Consider the following 5289-nt stretch of genomic DNA (forward strand, 5'->3'; position numbering starts at 1 on the left):
TCCCAGTGTCTTTCATAAAAGATGGAGAAGCATTTTTAGGTGATTGTTTTATTCCCCTGATATGGAATCAAATTCTGAGTGAGGCCATTTAATAGACAACCAAAGTAATGTAACCCAGAAAGTACCAAAAAGCCTCTCAGAGTAGGACACTTGTTGCTTACGGGTCGCTTACTGTCATAGGTCTGTAGCAGATAGGACCACTGACATTCACCTTCATAATTTAGTACTGTTATGGCCCCCTGGTCCTTATCCCAGAGAAAGGAAAGAAGAGCACCTTGATCCCTGGATGGTTACAAACTTTTCCGCTCAGCTACCACCAGCCCTGGTCCCCTTCTTCCCCCTAGCCAGACCCTTTGCAAGGCTGTGTGGACATTAGGTTGTGGCTACTGGTGGTAGCTCTGTGACACTCTCTGCAGTGGAATTGTTGCCAGAGATGAAAACTTTTTTTTTTCTGAGTCTCTTCTCATTTTTATTTTTTAAAAAAGATTTAGGAATGGGAAGAAATGACTAAGTTACTTTATTTTTTAAATCTGTCAATGCTACAGTAACTGAATAAATAAGATTTTTTAAAGTTCAATGTTTATAGATACTTATTAAAAGTGAATTATAAGCCATTAAATAATAATGATATACACCAGGAAGGGATTTAAGCAAGAAAAGTCATGTCATTTCACCACAAGAAATAAATAAAGACTATAGCTGGAGTTTGATAGCCACAGCTTTAAATCTTTTTTTTTGAACATTTTTTTAGTTGTAGTAATAATACCTTTATTTTATTTATTTAGTTTTAATGTGGTGCTGAGGATCGAGCCCAGTGCCTCACACTTACTAGGCGAATGCTCTACCGCTGAGCCACAACCCCAACCTAGCTTTAGATCTTGTGGTAGAATTCCCAGCTCTGTCAGGTCTTTATGGTAGAATCTTTCTTATGGTTCTTAGCTGGAATAAATAGAAAGCAGTTAGGAAATTTCTTGCCCTGTGATCCTAACAATGTTAAAAAGAAAGTACTCTTTTTTAACAAGCCTGATATGGAAAAGAGAAGGAACAATTACAAATGTTTTGGTGGCACTGAAAATCCTATGAAGATGGGCTGGGGTTGTGGCTTGAGGGTAGAATGCTTGCCTAGCATATGTGAAGCACTGAGTTCGATTCTCAGCACCACACACATTTTTTAAATAAATAAAATAAAGGTCCATCAACAACTAAAAAATATGTAAAAAAAAAAAAAAAAAAAAAAAGAAAGAAAGAAAAGAAAATCCTATAAAGGAGTTTGGTTGTTTTTTTTAAGCAATACAATAAAATAAGATTAGCCAGTTTATCTGGCTGAATTAGACTTTTCCAGTTACAAAGTTAAAATTTCAAATAAATACTATATTTTTCACTTCTTTTCTTGTAGATGATGGACATGGTATAGACATAAATAGCTGCCATACTTCACCTCAGGTGACGCTATGTGCCAAAGTTTACTCAAAAAAAAAAAAAAGGATCTTAGATAATATTCCATTTATAGGGAGTTTTTGAAAATAGCACTAATATGCCTGGCTAACTGGCTATCTACAACATCAAAGTGAACATGAAATTCTAACAATAAGAGGTTTACCAAAGAAATTTGTTGATGGTACAATGGTTACTGTGCTTTTAGTGGAAAGTCTAATAGACATAAGCAAAACTTGTTCTGGGTCAATTTCCCACAACCAATTTTCTGTCACAAATTTGTGTCAAATCTCTATTTCTTTCTGTCTAGACTTTGAACCTAGATTAGTTTGAGAAATGGAATCACTCTAAGGAAACTACATAAATTTTAGTGGTATTTAATGTATATTAAGTGGTATGTGTGTGTGTGTATAAATAAAATGGATGTTCAGGATAAAATGGTATATCAAAAAAATTGAAAACATTTAGGAGGGAGGCAAGGGAAAACATCAATATCAAAAATATTAAAAATGGTAAATGTAAAGCAGGGAGCATCCTATTCACGCCACCAGATATGTCTTCATTAAGTGTACTCTTTCCAGTTGGTGTGAACAGCCCAGATGAATAGAAGAGAAGCCGTGAACTGTAAGGGAGTGGAAACACAAGCCAGGTATAAGGACCATCCAGATTCACCAGACACATCCTTGGGTAGCTCTAGATTGTGCTGGAGTAGGCCAGCAACCAAACAACTTCCTAAGCCCAGTGTACACAGACCAGCCAGGAGACGGAGAATGCCCTTGGCATGGTGGGGGGGGGGGGGGGGGGCGGGGGGTACGAGCTTCGGCAGATACAAGCACAAAGTCCAATCCAAGCCCCAAAGCACATCAAACCTAGACTAACAAAAGGAAAAAGGAACTGGCACTGCCAAAAGTAGTTCCCCAGTAGATCAATTCCACTATTATGTTTTCGGGATCAACAAAATTTCTCCATGAACCTCTCATTTAGTATAAAATGCATGCATTTTGTCACCTTATCAGATTTTGTCACCTTATCAAATGGCTGTCCTTTCTGGTGGAGCATACCAATGTGTGTTTTGGGGTATGGTGATACACTGTCTCCATACTGTGCCATTGTATCAGAAAAGTGCATCATTATAAGTCTTTTCATCTGCCTCATCACTAATGAAGTCTTCCCAGAGGCTTTTATTCAAATCACTTGAATCAATTGAACTGGAAATCAATATTCATACCCAAAGCTGTGCCAACTGAGGCTGCCATGTAGGTGGTGGAAATGAGGCTCAGCACACAAGGAATTAATTATAAATGCTTTAGTGAAACAGTTATCCACTCTGGCATTCAGACTGCCCACCTGTGTCTTCTTGCTCTACCAGCTTCACCTTCAGCTCAGAACACAACACCCTACTCTCCCGGCACCTCCTCTGAGGCACTTCCCCCAGAGCTCACCCTCTTCATAATCCAAGATGGGAACTTTTGATTCAGAAATGGTGGAAACAAAACTGAGCCAAGGTTTGGGAGCACATGCAGGGAGGGCTTTAATTGGGGAATAAGTAGGACTTCCGCTGAAGGGAAACAGCATGATGGAAGAACCAGGCAGCTTCCCTAACAAAGGGAGATGGAAGGTTTTAATTGATATGCGGTGGGGGGGGCTAGGGTCTGGTAATTTACCACCTGCCCAGAGCATGGTTCCAGTTACATTTTTGTATCAGACTCAGACACCAGGTAGTAACAGTAGAGTTGTCCCAGGATTGGCTGAGCTACTCTTGAAGCTGCCACCATCATCCTGTGCAAATGTCCTGGCCTCGTGGCTTGATCTGGGTCTTAGGAAGGACCTTGGATGCTTGTGCTGCTGCAGCTGGTGGAAAAGCACCAGGGTGGCAGAGTAGAAGAAAACACAGAGCAGCTTCCCCCACCAATCAGTGTGTCCACAAGCAGAGCTGAGTGGAACTGACCCAAGTGCTAAGGCAGCAAAGGGGGCAGAGATTAGCATGAAGACAGAGATAACCAGCCTTTTCATTCCATCCCAGTCACCTATCAGACACCTACTGCAGGCCCAATGAAGTCAGTGTTTTCAACAGAAGTGGCCCTCAGGTCCCTAAAAAGTAACCTAGGCCACCTTTATCATTATATCCCACATCAGAGGTGTCATCTACAGTAAAGCTACTAGGAAACCAATAACGTGTCCACCCAGCTGTGTGACCTCCAATATTAGTGATTTTTAAGTTGACTAGGAACAAGCAAAGCTAGAGGGTTTGCTTCAGTTATTCCCCTAGTAATAATTCCATCTTATGCAAATAGTCAGCTTCTGTTTTCATCAGTCTTGATGACAGATCTGTTGAAAGGAACACAAGAGTAGAGAAAAATATTATGCTACTACAAGGGGTGACAGTTTATTATACCTAGGAGTTTATGTCATTGTCCCAGCCTTTTGCCTCCCCAGGTTCTCAGAATCATCATGTTAAAAACTGATCATGCCCCATGTTCAAGTCCTTGTTCCAAGACCCTTGTCTAAATTCTTCAGAAAATACCAAGTGTTATACAGAGGAGGGAGAAGGATGCTATTGTTTGACTGATTTGTCCCCAAAGATTTCTGTTTGCCACAAAGGCTTAGTCCTCAGTGTGGAGATGCTGAGATGGGGGAAGCTTTTAAGAGGCAATCAGGTCATGAGGGCACTGCCCTTGGAAAAGATTAATGCAGGTCTCATGGAACTCGGTTAATTCCTGTGAGAATGGGCTGTTATAGGGGAATCTGGCACCTTCATACTCCACTTGGCACTTATATGCATGCTCCCAATGCTATGATCTCAGTTACCATGAGGCCCTCGCCAGAGCCAAGCAGAAGCCAGCACCTAGCTCTTGAACCTACAGAACTGTGAGCTAAACAAACCTCTTAAAAAATAAAATTCCCAGTCTCAAGCATTGTGTTATTGCAACAGAAAACAAACTAAGACAAAGGGTGAGTTACCAAATCAGCAAGCACTTGCCACCCCCCACTTTCCTTTCCTCACCTCAATCCTAATTTCCATGTTCCCTGACATTCACCAATTCCATTCTGTCACCACAGCTTGAGTACCATAGGTAAAGTGGACCAGGTGCAGAATCAACATATGAGTAGCAGCAGTGAAGTCAGAGGCGGGCAGTGGAGGTCCTCCCCACCATGCCTTGGAAAAGAGAACCTGGCCCATTGGTTTCCCCTGTATTGCTGAATGCTACAACTGCATTTCCAGCAGGTAACATTAGTGGCTGCAGAAACCATGGCCACTTTTTTTGATAATATTTGCCATGAAGAAAGTCACCTGGTATAGACTCACACATTTGTTAGGTTATGTCTCTGACCCCTGGCACAATTTGACTTGTCAAGGTAAGGAGGCAGTATGTGTGTGAATAGACCCATGACCCACCAAACCACAGGGAAGTAGAGATGCACGTGGAAAAGGGACTGATTTCTCACTGGGCCTAGTTACGTGCTCTCCCACCTCCATGGAGTCTTCCAGAGAGCTCACAGAAATTTTAGAATTTTTGAGCTCCCCATAGGAGATTCCTGAGATGAGCCCTCACCCCTCACCCCTCCTCACAGCTCTGCATTCTACTCTAGTCTCTCACTAAAAATGAGATGAGATTTTTCATGCCACGGTGGAGAAGAGAGAGGCACCACTTATCTTCTTATGCCTGGAGAAGGGCCAACAGTGATGGCAGTTATCTGCCCACAGTGAAGCCACAGGGTCCTTCTCAGCTGCAAGGGGGTAGGTGACGGCTCATCCCCGGCAGGGATGAATGAACCCAGCAGCCAAAGTGACCACAGACCCACAGAGAAGGGCAATTTCAGATCCTGGAAAAACATCTCACATGCAAACAGTAG

At 42.0% G+C, this 5289-nt stretch overlaps 1 pseudogene; it reads right to left on the reverse strand.

Annotated features, from left to right (window-relative positions):
- Positions 1–1345: 1345 nt before the first annotated feature.
- On the reverse strand, positions 1346–4161 carry LOC139706279 (claudin domain-containing protein 1 pseudogene; annotated as a pseudogene).
- Between the last annotated feature and the right edge of the window lie 1128 nt (positions 4162–5289).

This window comes from Marmota flaviventris, chromosome 6 (assembly GCF_047511675.1).
Source record: "Marmota flaviventris isolate mMarFla1 chromosome 6, mMarFla1.hap1, whole genome shotgun sequence".
In the NCBI taxonomy this organism is placed as follows: Eukaryota; Metazoa; Chordata; class Mammalia; order Rodentia; family Sciuridae; genus Marmota; species Marmota flaviventris.